The sequence below is a fragment of the Denticeps clupeoides genome, unplaced genomic scaffold (assembly GCF_900700375.1).
Source record: "Denticeps clupeoides unplaced genomic scaffold, fDenClu1.1, whole genome shotgun sequence".
NCBI lineage: Eukaryota > Metazoa > Chordata > Actinopteri > Clupeiformes > Denticipitidae > Denticeps > Denticeps clupeoides.
In genome coordinates this window covers 116,986-132,000 of record NW_021630115.1, presented here as the reverse complement: position 1 = coordinate 132,000, position 15,015 = coordinate 116,986, and the positions used below count along the sequence as shown (strand labels likewise).

Here is a 15,015-nt window from a genome sequence, read left to right as displayed (position 1 = left end):
ACAGCGCCCAGCGTCGGTCGTGGCGCGCCACCTGGTGGTCAATCCACCGGGCACCATCAGACATGTATAGCAGAAGAGAATAGAATAGAATAATTATAAAAAAGAATAGAATAGTTTTCACTGCCACTCTTAAAGGAACAATGAAAAATACGTTGGCAGCATAATAAATAAAGACGTAAAATAAAATAACTAGTCAAGACCTGCATGCAATATAAAAAATGCACAGAACGAATGTTTCGCCATGCGGCGTCTTCCAGAGTGCAGGGGGGAGTAAAAGTGGGTGTCCAGGGGAAAAGAGTCTTTAAATAGGCCAGCGGCCAGAGACTGCTGGAGTCTCCGTAAATGTGGCGTAGCGATCGTTTTAATTCATTGCAAAAGTCCTTCAAATCCAAAATATAACACAAATCATTCTCCGTTGGGTCAAGCATCCCAGTAAATATGAGCATGGAAATATTGTACAATAAACCCATAAAAGTTAAAAAAAAAGTATGAGCATTATGAAGATTATGAGCATGATGTCCAGTATTGAGACCAATTAACAAAACAGATTCTAGTTGACTAGCTATGATGACTAGTTAAAGGAAAAGTTTATATATCTGATTATGACATGCACTTGATTAATAAACAGGTTTAAAAAACTTCTTAGTCACAAAACTATGGAACATTTAGTAATATTATATTAGTTTTTGTTATTTACATTTAGTCTCTTCTCATCGCATTCTTTCATTCACAATTTGCTGATGATTTTGTATGTATCTTTATCTTTAGGGTTTCGTTGTTTTTTATTGTATTATAAGATTTCACTATGATGTACCCATGTCATACCAAAAAAAAACATAAACCCCAATAAATAATGTGCACCCGTTCATCTCGTACACAAAAAGCATCATGAAAACGTAAAACAAACGACGGGAGGGCGTTGCTGCGTCACGTGACCGTGGCCGCGGTTACCATGGCCACGGTTGCCGTGTGACGCTCCCCGGTCTCCAGGAAGTGGAGCTGACGGGCAACATGGAGGACAGTCTGGCTCTGGGGGACGGCGGGGTGTCGAAAAGCGTGAGTTTTCTCCGAACTACGAGTTATTAGGCCACTTGTTCAAGACAAAAAAAAACGTCACGTAGATAACTAGTTTAAAAATAACGCTACGTGCACGTTTAAAAGCACAAAATATGCAGTGCGGTCGTGTTCTGGTATCCCGTTTTACTCCAGATGCTGGGAAGGATTGCGAGTTCATGAAAACACATTTTAATCCATCCTCATTCAGCCTAAAGTGCGGGTTAAATATATCGCCACGGCAGGCGTTTACCTGCGTATTGTTAATCGGAAGTGTGTGTGTGTGTGTGTGTGTGTGTGTGTGTGTGTGAGAGAGAGAGAGAGAGATGAACACTGAGCAAAACACCGTCCCCACACACTGCTCCCCGGGCGCCTGTCATGGCTGCTCACTCAGGGTGATGGTTAAATGCAGAGGATAAATTTCACTGTGTGCACCGTGTGCTGTGCTGCTGTGTATCACTTTACTTTACTTTGATTGTAGAGGTCTGATCTGAAATGTACACATATAAAAAATAAAGTGCATGTGTGTACAGATGTGCGTTATCATCAGTAAACACTATGCAAATAAATATTAAATAAAAAAATAAAGAGTCAATATGATGTTAAGCAATTCAAATATTTTTTGCATGTGTTATTTGTAATTAAACGTCGATACAGAATTAACGATTATTTTGTGTTGAAGCAACTTTTGTTTCTCACACGGTACCTGGCCGTGCTGCTGGGTTCGAAAAAGCTGCTTATTCTAAAGAACGTTCCCAGCAAGAGAGATTCCGTAGTTTTTTTATACGTGAGGTGAGGTGGATGGTTTGAGGTTTGTTTGATTCTGTCGTTTATTTTAAACATGAGGTGAGGTAGATGGGAATTTGTTTGATTCCGTCATTTTTAAAATGTGGGGTGAGGATGATGGAAGTTTGTTTAATTCTGTCGTTTTTTTAAACGTGAGGTGTGGTAGATGGGAATTTGTTTGATTCCGTCATTTTTAAAATGTGGGGTGAGGATGATGGAAGTTTGTTTAATTCTGTCGTTTTTTTAAACATGAGGTGAGGTAGATGGGAATTTGTTTGATTCCGTCATTTTTAAAATGTGGGGTGAGGATGATGGAAGTTTGTTTAATTCTGTCGTTTTTTTAAACGTGAGGTGAGGTAGATGGGAATTTGTTTGATTCTGTCATTTTTTAAACACGAGGTGAGGTGGATGGGAGTTTAATTCTGTCGTTTTTTTAAACGTGAGGTGAGGTAGATGGGAATTTGTTTGATTCCGTCATTTTTAAAATGTGGGGTGAGGATGATGGGAGTTTGTTTGATTCTGTCTTTTTTTTAAACGCGAGGTGAGGTGGATGGGAGTTTGTTTGATTCTGTCATTTTTTAAACGCGAGGTGAGGTGGATGGGAGTTTAATTCTGTCGTTTTTTTTAAACGTGAGGCGAGGTTGATGGTTTGAGGTTACAGGGTGGTAGTAGCCTAGTGGGTAACACACTTGCCTGTGAACCAGAAGTCCCAGGTTCAAACCCCACTTACTACCATTGTGTCCCTGAGCAAGACACTTAACCCTGAGTGTCTCCAGGGGAGGACTGTCCCTGTCACTACTGACTGTAAGTCGCTCTGGATAAGGGCGTCTGGTAAATGCCGTAAATGTAAATGTAAATGTTTGTTTGATTCGATCTATCATGTTTTGCTAATTTCATTCTGCGTGAAATGCCAAGCATAATTTAAATTCCCAGCCGGTGTCCCTGTATTCATACAATACTATAATGTAAAATATTGCAATGTATTGCTGTATTGATATTTTCTGGCTGTTGTGTGTGTTTAGGTTGTGAGGTCCGGACGAAGAGCTCGACATGATGCAGATGTCTCTTCTGATGAATCACGCCAGCGGAAATCTTCTTCCTCTGCTTCAGCAGGAGAGGTGACGTTAACGCTGCCTTTAAATTTTTACAGTTTAGTATTAAAAATGAATCTTTGTATGCTCTGTTAACCCTTTACCTCCACAATTTGCCCCAAAATGATCTAACAATTCTGCACAGTAGGAGGAGGAAGAGGTATTGTCACCGAAGCATGTTTTTTTTTTTATTTTATTTTATTAAATCCGTTTCTGAGTAACTTTATACCATAAACTGTAATTGCTGCAGCTACTTCTGAAGAGTCTCTTACCTGTAAATTACTGAAATGGTATAAAGTTGTTCTGGTGTGTAGTGTTGTGTAGAGGGTTGCTGTGCTGAACAGTATTTTGTAGTAGTTGTCATCACGGCTGTTTGGTGCTTTGGCAATTTAAAGGCCAGTCATGTAATTCTTTCTGATCTCCCCAAAATATTCACAAGCTGTATTATTTCATAAGTTCTGGTTTATTTCACTTTGAATGGTATTTTTCTGTCTTTTTTTTGTTTGTTTGGTAGTGAATAGGCTTTCAAAAAGTCGTATTTCATCATCCTGATTTTCACATGCTTGAGTGTTCTTTGTAAAGGGTGAAGTTGGCTCTTTGTAATATAACCATGAAGAACAGTCAGTAAATAATATTTTAGCAGTATCTCATAATCTGACCAGACCCGGACTCAGACCCGGACTCTGGATAAGGGTGTCTGATAAACGCCATAAATGTAAAGAGTTGCATAGAATGTTCATAGTTTTTCATGGTCGGGTCAAATATCTGAGTCCAGCACTCAGTCCTTATGGATCATTACAGGGGTTAAGTGTCTTTTTCACATTAAATACTAATTAGACAACCATTCATAGTTTTGTATTGTTTGAGTGAGGTATTATCATTAAAATGGAGTGTTTCAAGATTTTAGGCCCAAATTCCTAAAACAAGAGCAATGCAGTAGAAAGTACCAAGAATCGCACTGGCGATTAAGCTAAAAATTAGAGCGCTCAATATCATTTTAATGAAAAACTGAAAAAATGTAATAAAGTCATTGTGAAAACTGCAGCACAGGACATGGTGACGCAGTGAAACATGTCCTCTGTATTTAACCATCACCCTTGGTGAGCAGTGGGCACCGTGACGGGCGCCCGGGGACCAGTGTGTGGGGACGGAACCTTCATCAAGGGGACCTCAAACTGGTCCATTTCCTTAACCAGCCAGGCCAAAACCCCTTATAGAATCTGATTGCAGTGGGAAGGAAGGATTCTCTGCAGAGTGTGTGATTGAAGGTGCTTTACAGCTCAGTCACCACACTGTACATTGGGCGATCAGTATTGTTCATGGCCCTTCCACCACAGACCACGCCCACCACAGGGCCCGCCCTCCTGGTCAGAATCATGTGGCCTCGAGGTGTTGAATAAAAGCTCTTATTCTGGTCTGTCCATTCTGCTGAGCCCCCTGTTAGAGTCACGAATGCTCTTTGCACTCCCTGGAGAGGTTTTAGGCCCTCAGCTCTTCTCAGATATTGATAGATATTGATTGACTCCACCCCCCCCTCAAGGTTCCAGTTGGAGCAGGAGCACCGAGGTAAAACCGCAGTAGAATCCATGATCTTTGTTTGTGGAACATCAGCGCTGCATTTTACATGAAACAGATGGCATTTTTAGATGCCTTACACCAAAGCATTGGCATCTGGGGCATCTGGGGTCTGACTTGTCCCCAGGACTGGGGGGGCCAAATTTCTCTAACATGGAATTCTAGTAATGCCTTTTTTTTCCTGTAACCTTCCCAAATTAGGCCAACCTCCCTGGAGTTCGACCGGGATTCTCGCGCCCCTCTCTGACCGCCTTCCACATAAAATACATTTTTCCAGGGTGTCGTGTGACTTGGCCTGTTTATTTGTTGTGCGGATAGTCTGTCAAACCCGTCATGTTTCTCTTTCGTTCCTGCCCCCCTAAAATACACACTCAGTCGGTCACATCTTAAAGAAGCTGTTTCAAACCGAAGCCTGCGGTATGGTAATGGCTAGGTCCTCGCGGATAGGAATTTAGATCCGTATCCACTTTTCCCAATGACTTCATGAGTTTCATATAACCACCACCGGCCTTTAAACCCATTCTGAAGTCACAAGATGACCTGAATATTTCCCTCCATCCAGGATGGGAAGCTCATATATGGTCAAGAAGGGTCTGGGCTGAGGCATGAATAGCTTTTAGCTGTCGGCCAACCCGCCAGGTATGAACTCTCTGTCCTCGGCCTTCTTGGATTCGAATGCAGGCAAATGTGGAAAGCCGAGGTCATGAAACTGAAAATTTTTTGGACTTTGCGGAGTATGTATGTTGAATTGTTAGCTGCTTGTCCCCCCGAGCAGCCGTGGCCTATCGGTACGTCTCCCTTGTTCTTGTGGCAGTCCCGTTTTTTTCTCGAGTTGCACGAAATTCCTCGTTCGGCCCGAGCCGTGTGGCGTTACTCCGGCGTCCGGGCAGTGATGGATCCCAGGCCCACAGACCGTTTCCTCTTTCTGTGTGAAAGAGAAGGAATTCCTGCAGGGTCCCGGCGTCCTTCTGCAGGCCCAATTTGGTAATGAGAAAAATCCATTTGACGCCCGGCCACCCGGCGTGCACTCAGAGGAATTCCGATCGCCGGGTCGCGTTCCTGCCGCTCTCAGGGCCGGTTTGACTATTTTCACAACTATATTCAGAATCAAAGATTGAGCGGGAGAGAGAGGGGGTATTTTTTGAAGGCAGCCGGGCTTCTCCAGCGGTTCCCACGCTCTTGAACCGAGGTCAGAGGAATAATCTGGAATAAAGGGAGTCCCTGGAAAGACATTACTTTTTAACGCTGGAAACTTTCTCCTCCATCCAGACCCTTTCCACATTATCCAGAGGTTTTAATGAGGTGGAGACGTCCACTCTTTTCCATTGCAAACCAGGGATTAGGCCTGAACTTATTTCCACCATCTCTAATTCATCCTCTTTTAAATAAAAGTGATGAAGTGAAGTGATTGTCATTGTGATACACAGCAGCACAGCACACGGTGAAATGTGTCCTCTGCATTTAACCTTCACCCTTGGTGAGCAGTGGGCAGCCATGACAGGCGTCCGGGGAGCAGTGTGTGGGGACGGGACCTTCATCAGGGGGACCTCAGTGGCACCTTGGCAGATCGGGATTCGAACCGGCAACCTTCTGATTACGGGTTCGCTTCCTTAACCGCTAGGCCACCGCTGCCCCATTTGTAACCCCATTTGTAACATTTGTACCATGTACATAAAATTGAAGCTAAGAACAAATACAAGTCATAATAAACCATAAAACAATAAAAGTACTAATACACTTCACATCACTAATACATAAACCACGAAATCAGCATGGTGAGACATCTGTGTGTGTATGTGTGTGTGCTACGTGTCCATCATCTCCTCTCTCATCTTCCTCAGGGACCTCCACCTAAGCCACCTCGTCGCCAGGGAGGCTGGGCGGAAGACACCAGCGGCGCAGGTTTCTGCGAAGTGAGTTTTTCTTTCTTCCTAAACTCGTCTCATAAACACACAGAACGGGGCGCGTGTGATATCGACTGGTTCCTGTTAGGAATCGAATTGATTGTCGGCCAGGTTTGCTCACTTTTCCTACCACAGCCAAGGTCGGGACGGTCAAATGTTCAGCTGCAGCGACGTCGAAACTGTAACCGTAAAGGGCAAAAATTCAAATTCATTTGTATTTTAATATTAGAATTCTGCTCTCTGTGTCATTTTTAATAATGTGTTGACATTACTGTGTCCATTTATATACTCCACTCCTGCATATTTATGCGCTACATGATTTCGAACAGCCCGTTGGATCTAAAGCAATGACTGTAGATACCGAGAGAGGGACTTGCCAGCAGGCGGCGCTGTTTCTGCCTCTTTGGAAGTGCCACTCATGCCGTATGAAGGGAAAAACAAGGCGAATGCCAATCTCGGTGTCCCCGAGCCTCATTAACCCGCGTGATTAAATACGCGGCCGATTCTTTTACCAAACGTCCAGCGTCTGGAACTCCTCTCTCGTACGGGCCAACGCGAACCTGCGCGCCCCTGTTGTTCCACGTGGCCCAGGCCGCTCGGCGAGGCCTGCACACGCCGGGCCTCCGGCCGTAACCTCGACACATCCCTCTCCGGGAAGGTCAGCGCGTCGATTCCCTGCACGCGCGCAACCCGTCTTGATTCCCGGAGGGGAAAAAACGGGCGGAGACGCGAGGGAGAGAGGGCGCCGGGGCCGAGGTGTTAAAGGGCTTCTGGACGCATTGATCCTGCTCTCTGGAACAAAGTAAGTAATGGCCCCCACCGGAGCAGGAGAGGACTTTTCTCCTCTCGCCTCCCCTCCCCTCCGGCCCGCTCAATGTCACCCCCCGTGCTCAATCACCGCTCGCCCTCCTCCCGCTAATCCCAGTGCAGAAATCCCGGGATTTGCCGATCTATCACTCCTAATTGACACTAAATGATCTGTCAGTTTATTGATGAACCTCTGAAGCCAGGTTGTCACAATATATTTTATCCCTAACAACTTTTTCTCGACAGTTTTACCATGTCTATTGCTTCACCCTACATGAGTCTTAATCAAGGGGACCTGTAATGTGTTTGAAGGGACGGGGACGGGGGACGGGGCAGGACGCGCCAAGGACGCGTTCAGTATCACAGACTCTGTACGCTGGTGAAATAGCGCTATTTAAAAAAATTCCAGCGCGGCTTCCTTCTCCGTCGTTCCGTAAGAAGCTCATAAATCTGTCCTGAGGGGGGCGCTACACGACAAGGAGAGACCTCGGGGTCGTCCAGATGGATTTATTTCATTTCATTTCAGGCTTAAGTGCTTCGCTGACGGTAAAAATGAATGTGAATAAAGTCCAAACAAGTGATGCCTGCTGAAGATCATTCCTCAGGTCTGTTAAATAATGGACGGGACTCGTTTGTTACGTGGTGAGAAAGTTGTCTTCTGCCCCGCAGGTCCGGGAGACGACAAGCCGCCGCCGCAGCAGAAGAAGAGGAGGAGTAAGTTTCCTCCCCGACTCCGCCGCGGCGCCTTGATTAAAGCGAGACGACGATTTCAGCTGTTTGTTTGTTCGCACGTCTCGCCGAGAGGGGAAATTACCCAGGTTGCCCTCAAATTGTCCTTGGTTTGCAACTAATCCTCACCTTCCAAGAACAATCACTTATTCTGATTAAAATACGGCGGCAGCTCTTTAAAATTCCTCAGAGTTCCCGCGTGTCCCTACACTTTATGTACGGCGTACGTGCGTTTGGTTGGACGTACACAGTCCGGACTCTACACGTTTGTATCATCCTCGGCTTTAATTCGATCGATTCCCATATTTCATTTTTCTGTGTGCAGCCAGCGTCTGAGGCCGCAGACGCCACAGGAGTCCGATGATGAAGGAGGTGAGTGGAGCAGCGTGACCTCCTCTGTGACCTGTTATCTGGTGACCCAAGCAACTCAGTTCCCCAAGAAAAGGGCATTTATGAACAAATATATTCAGCATGTATACAGGATGTGTTGTATATATTTGTGCATAATTACTAATGTTCATACTATAGCCCTGGTGCTCTGTTATTGTATTAAATGGATGGTAGTAGCCTAGTGGGTAACACACTCGCCTATGAACCAGAAGACCCAGGTTCAAATCCCACTTACTACCATCGTGTCCCTGAGCAAGACACTTAACCCTGAGTGTCTCCAGGGGGGGGACTGTCCCTGTAACTAATGACTAAGTCGCTCTGGATAAGGGCGTCTGATAAATGCTGGAAATGCTATGCAGTTATTAATTAGCCGGCCTTTTTTACCGGACCCGGACAGACAGAGACAGCCCTTCGCTGCTGGGATGCGGCCGGTCGGGGCCATTTGGCCCTCAGATCGCCGATGACACGGAGCGGGGGGCCCGACCCCGCCCCCTCACTCAGTCCTGGCTTCACCTCCACTCGGCCCGGTTCCGGCGTGGCGTGGCGGCGTTAATTGGCGGGGAGTTATGGGACCGTTGGTGGTGGTGGTGGTGGTGGGGGGGTGGTGTTCGAAGCGGGGTGCCACGCGAGGCCCCCTTTTTTTTTTTTTTTTTGATGTCATTGCACTAAGACCGTTAAATTTGATTAGGGGTCCGGAGAGGACGGGAATGTGCTGAATGAGCCGCTTTGGAAGCGCGAGGACACAGTGTCACGCCAGGGGCCTCATGAATATGAAGCAGCGCGCCGCGCGCCCGCATTTATTTGGCTGTTGGAAACACAGATGAATCTTGTCAGCGGCTAAACTAGTGTGGCATTTTTAATTCGCTTTAATTAAAAAAAAACTCGAGAGGAGAATGAGTTATCAGTGGCTTGTTTCATTTTTTTTTATGATTTGATGAGGGGTGGGGGGAGAAGTGGCGACACCTGCTCTTGACTTTATATATATATATATATATATATATACACACACACACACATATATATGTATAAAAATGTGTGTGTTTACATACTGTCCTTACACTGTGTGTGTGTGTGTGTGTGTGTGTGTGTGTATATAGTGAAAGAAGTAAATTTTTTTTTGAAATATGAAGGATTAAAAGGTGTTTTTCATGTTTGTGCTACAACGCGATATATAAACGAACGCAGAAGTAGACGGAGGGGCTCAGAGAACAGAAACTCGCACTTCGTATCACCGCTTCATGAAAAGAAGGACATCCTGCGACGAACCCTTTATGCAAATGAACGTTTGGGGTTCTGTACGGCGGACGAGTAGAGTGCACCGTCGCGGTGGGACGCTGTAGCAGCCGAAACCACCGGCAGACCCACACGGAGACCGACTTCGTAATCAGGTAGTTACATTCAAAAAGGACAACTTTTAATGTTCATCTTCAGGCCCAACCAAGTACCGGCTGTAGAAAAAATGCCTATAAATACAGATGGGAAGTTTCATTACTAGAATAAAAGGATCTTTTGCCCAATTATTGCACTTGTGCAGAAAATGTGGATATTTTTTCAAGTGAGAGCGGGAGAGAAGAACGTTTCTGCGAAAGTTCAAGTCGTCCTTCTTTGGGAGCGGCGCCGCACTCCGCCCTGTTGCGATTTGCCAATTAAAGGCGGTTCCCACTGTTTTGAGCGGCGGGCAGGCGGCTCGCGCCGCCGCGGCTCCTGCCAGGGCGCGCCGTGACTTCCGACCCCACACAGATGGGCCCGCAGGCAGGCGCGCGCTCCTGGAGCCCGGCCCGCGGCCGCCGCGAGTGGCAGGGTGGACACGCGGGTCGGCGCGCCGGCCGCACGGGGTCCTGAGGGGTGGCCGGCGGCTGACAGCGCCCCGAACGCCGGGGGGCGGGAGGGGAAGGGGAGGTGTCGGTGGCTTTCCGGGGAGCCCCTGGCCAGAGCCTCTCGCTCTCAGCAGGACAGAGATGCCACTTCGCCCGCTGAATATTCATACCCGCCTGGCCACTGTGACAGGGGGCAGCTCGGAGGAGGATGTTGAAGACACGGGGGGGAGAAGGAGAGGAGAGGAGAGGAGAAGGGAGGGAGGGGGGGAGGGAGGGAGGGAGCGAAGGACGGTGGGAATCGGATGCAAATTTGCATATGGCATTAAGCAAACAACAAACAACAAAAGAAGACAGAGCGCATCTGTCAGGCCGTGGGAAGCGTAGTGAACGCGTGGTCAGATCCCTCAGTTTCCACGCTTGATGGGCCTTTTCTTTGGCTTCAGACATTCCAGTGATTCCAGACCTGGAGGAGGTGCAGGAGAGGAGGAGGACCTCACCATGCAGGTGGCAGCTCCTCCAAGGTAAATCCTCCGAAACCCCACGCTGGTAAGATTCCTTCGCACGGTTCCTCGTGGCCGTGGGCGAGGAACCCACGTGAGACCCCGATCCGGGGGCACATCCACTGATTTACGGGAGTCCACCTGACCCCCCTCTTTCCCATGACCCCCTGAAACACGGTAGCGGGGTCGGGGACAGAGGTACAGCATATTAGTCCAAGATGATATCCACCACGAAACTCATTGCAGGGGCAATGTAGCATGTAATGTGCGGTAAGTAGGACTGACATGCGCCGCCAGGCCGCGCCCACCCTTCCCCTTTTTAAATTCTCAAACTACCCATCAGCAGCTGGGTTTCCAGCTTTCTGTGGCATGAAAGCGACGTGATCTCATCGTGAAACACTGCAGCGCAGCACATGGTGACACGGTGAAACGTGTCCTCTGTGTTTAACAGTCACCCTTGGGCGAGCAGTGGGCAGCCATGACAGGCGCCAGGGGAGTAGTGTGTGGGGACGGTAACTTCATAACGGGGACCTCGGTGGTACCTTGGCGGATTGGGACTCGAACCGCAACCGCTAGGCCACACTTCCCCACGAGCACTTTATTATCCAGATTCTGGCAGAATCTATACTATGTGGGACCTAAAAGGGACCTAAAAGGGACAGCGGTGGCCTAGCGGTTAAGGAAGCGGCCCCAAATCAGAAGGTTGCCGGTTCGAATCCCGATCCGCCAAGGTGCCACTGAGCAAAGCACCGTCCCCACACACTGCTCCCCGGGCGCCTGTCATGGCTGCCCACTGCTCACCAAGGGTGGATGGGTTAAATGCAGAGGACACATTTCACTGTGTGCACCGTGTGCTGCACTGCTGTGTATCACATGTGACACTCACTTCACTTTTAACAGAACCTCTTGAGACCGTGAAATGAGTTTGGTGGCAGTGGGTAAGACGCTCGCCTAAAAACCAGAAAGGCACAGAGTCGCAGGTTCGAACCCCACTTACTACCATCGTGTCCCTGAGCAGGACACTTAACCCTGAGTGTCTCCAGGGGGGGGACTTCGTCCCCTGTAACTACTGACTGTAAGGCGCTCTGGATAAATAAGGCGCTCTGGCGTGAATGTAGACGTGGAATGTGACTCCATGCTACGTAATTTCCCGCCTTGTAACGGTTCCGCTCTGGTTTCCAGCATCCAGGTAAACCGAGTCATGACACTACCGAGGACCTGGACAACGATCTGGATTAAGTACTTCCGCGTTCCAGACCCTGGTAAGACCCCGACTGGGAGGTTCCCGGGCTCCAGCTTGCTTTACCGTTGACTCTGTAAAGTGACCCCAGCGGAAATAAATCACCCGCTGCGGATATAATGTACGGCGCTGCGGTTTCTCCACAGGACGGGGAGATTGACCTGAAGCTCCTCACTAAGGTGTTATCTCCGGAGCAGGAGGTGCGCGAGGTGAGAGATGGGTTTTAAATATAGCCGCCTCCGCCACCTCTCTCGGGCCGGCAAGCTGTTTCTGGGGCGCCTGGGGGGGGGGGGCAGGGGGTCACTACTGTGTCTCAGAGGTAATTAAGATTTATGACGCGCAGATTAAGCCCCCCCCCCCCCGGTACTTTCTGGCTCTTTAACTTTATCATCCACACTATCGTTCGTTCTTGTGTTCCTGACCATCTGATTTTTGCTGTCCTCTCTGCTGCTTCTCGCTGGGCCCGTCCAGGAGGACGTAGGCTGGGACTGGGATCATCTATTTACAGAGGTGTCCTCCGAACTGCAGACGGAATGGGATCAAGGAGAGACAGAGGATCCGGCTTCTCTTCCTGTGGCCTAACAGCGGAGAACTTTCTACAGACTTCACATCTGCTTCCACAGAACGTCCCTCGTGTTACTGTTCATATTGAATGATTGGTTGGTTATGCTGTGATGTGTAATTTAACGTTTTTATAAATAAAGATTTTAATGCTGACAGTTTATTTTGTTTAGTGCATATTTTTCACATTTTGTGAGGCAAGAGGCAGATTAAATATAGATGTAGCTTGTCATCTGTCATATATTACCCATCAGAAGGCTGGAATTAAAGCGCCCTGATAACCTGCATGTTGGTGTTGGTAGTGGGCGTGGTTCACGTTCGCTGGAATTAAAGCGCCTGATAACCTGCATGTTGGTTGTTGGTAGTGGGCCGTGTCACGTTAACTGGAATTAAAGCGCCTGATACCTGCATGTTGGTGTTTTGTTGTTTGGTAGTGGGCGTGGTCACGTTCGCTGGAATTAAAGCGCCTGATAACCTGCATATTGTCGTTGGTAGTGGGCGTGGTCACGTTAACTGGAGTTAAAGTGCCCTGATAACCTGCATGTTGGTGTTGGTAGTGGGCGTGGTCACATTCACTAGGAATTAAAGTGCCTGATAACCTGCATGTTGATGTTGGTAGTGGGCGTGGTCACGTTAACTGGAATTAAAGCGCCTGATAACCTGCATGTTGGTGTGGGTTAGTGGGGCGTGGTCACGTTCGCTGGAATTAAAGCGCCTGATAACCTGCATGTTGGTGTTGGTAGTGGGCGTGGTCACGTTAACTGGAGTTTAAAGTGCCTGATAACCTGCATGTTGGTGTTGGTAGTGGGCGTGGTCACATTCACTAGGAATTAAAGTGCCTGATAACCTGCATGTTGATGTTGGTAGTGGGCGTGGTCACGTTAACTGGAATTAAAAGCGCCTGATAACCTGCATGTTGGTGTTGGTAGTGGGCGTGGTCACGTTTTGCTGTAGTTTAAAGCGCCTGATAACCTGCATGTTGGTGTTGGTAGTGGGCGTGGTCACATTCACTAGGAATTAAAGTGCCTGATAACCTGCATGTTGGTGTTGGTAGTGGGCGTGGTCACGTTAACTGGAATTAAAGCGCCTGATAACCTGCATGTTGGTGTTGGTAGTGGGTTGTGGTCACGTTTGCTGGAGTTAAAGCGCCTGATAACCTGCATGTTGGTGTTGGTAGTGGCGTGGTCACGTTCGCTGGAATTAAAGCGCCTGATAACCTGCATGTTGGTGTTGGTAGTGGGCGTGGTCACGTTCACTAGGAAATAAAGCGCCTGATAACCTGCATGTTGGTGTTGGTAGTGGGCGTGGTCACGTTAACTGGAGTTAAAGTGCCTGATAACCTGCATGTTGGTGTTGGTAGTGGGCGTGGTCACGTTCACTAGGAAATAAAGCGCCTGATAACCTGCATGTTGGTGTTGGTAGTGGGCGTCGGTCACGTTAACTGGAGTTTAAAGTGGCCTGATAACCTGCATGGTTGGTGTTGGTAGTGGGTGTGGGTCACATTTGCTGGAGTTAAAGCGCCTGATAACCTGCATGTTGGTGTTGGTAGTGGGCGTGGTCACGTTTACTGTAATTAAAGCGCCTGATAACCCGCCTGTTGGTGGTGGGCGTGGTCACGTTTGTGTACAAGGGGTATTAGGAATGTGAAGAACCGAGTAATACAGAAGAAAAAGGGTGGAGATGGGTGCTGCGCTACACCTGGGTGTGTCGCATATTTAAATCCTCTAGAATGAGGAAGTAGGAGGCGTGCTGCTGTCAGTCATGTCTACAGGCTCCTCCCCTTTTAAAACCTTGTTAATAAAACAATCATTAAAGTTCATCTTTTCTATTTCAGAAATAAATACACCAACAAAAAGTGCTGGCTGGGTAGTTAGTTCCCTCCTCACCGATATACAGGTAACCAGCAACTAGCAGCCACTTCTTGTTAATTCTGTAGATTCAGACGACATGAATGCTGTCATTTTTGTAAATTATGTCGCGCCCCCCCAGTGACAAAACAACTTTTTGTTCAGCGTTGCCCCATTAAACCCCCCCGCAATAGGGATCTCTGGTATCTTGTCTAGGAAGTAACTTCTTCCCACCTCAAAAGAAGAGCGGGCTCGACCACTCAAGACGTTTCCTTCGATATAAGTAATTAACCTGGGAAAACTTCGGCAAAGTTGAGGAGCGGAAGAGAGAATTCCAAGGTTAATGATCAGGTAAGCTAAAATCCAGTTGATTAGGTGAAAATGAACTTTGTTCGTCACGGCCAGCGCAACCTTATCATTATTGACCACGTCATTGACTTTATCTGAAACGGAGGTCTTCCTTTCTGCACAATTATCTCAAAATTGCATTGAGCCAAGTTTCTATTGACATTAGAAGGATTAACATAATTAAATCGTCGCTGGACACGAGAACCTGGCTCCTTCGGATCTCGGCGGGCCAGGGGAGCGGGGCAGGGGCGCCCGGGGGCTGCGCCACTTTTTCCATCAATACCGACGAACGCCTCCGAACAGGCGGCTGACTGATGTCAAATGAATGTGTAATTATGGGAATTGTGACATTAATCTCCAGTAGATG

At 47.7% G+C, this 15,015-nt stretch overlaps 2 long non-coding RNA genes across 2 annotated transcripts; both read left to right on the top strand.

Moving 5' to 3' along the window:
- Positions 1 to 986: 986 nt before the first annotated feature.
- On the top strand, positions 987 to 6,410 carry LOC114783771 (uncharacterized). Its single transcript, XR_003748552.1, has 3 exons — positions 987 to 1,056; positions 2,862 to 2,957; positions 6,347 to 6,410. It is a non-coding gene; the product is annotated as an uncharacterized LOC114783771 (long non-coding RNA).
- A 5,491-nt stretch (positions 6,411 to 11,901) lies between these two features.
- Positions 11,902 to 12,536, top strand: LOC114783772 (uncharacterized). The gene is made up of 3 exons (XR_003748553.1): positions 11,902 to 11,914; positions 12,039 to 12,101; positions 12,364 to 12,536. It is a non-coding gene; the product is annotated as an uncharacterized LOC114783772 (long non-coding RNA).
- Positions 12,537 to 15,015: the final 2,479 nt, after the last annotated feature.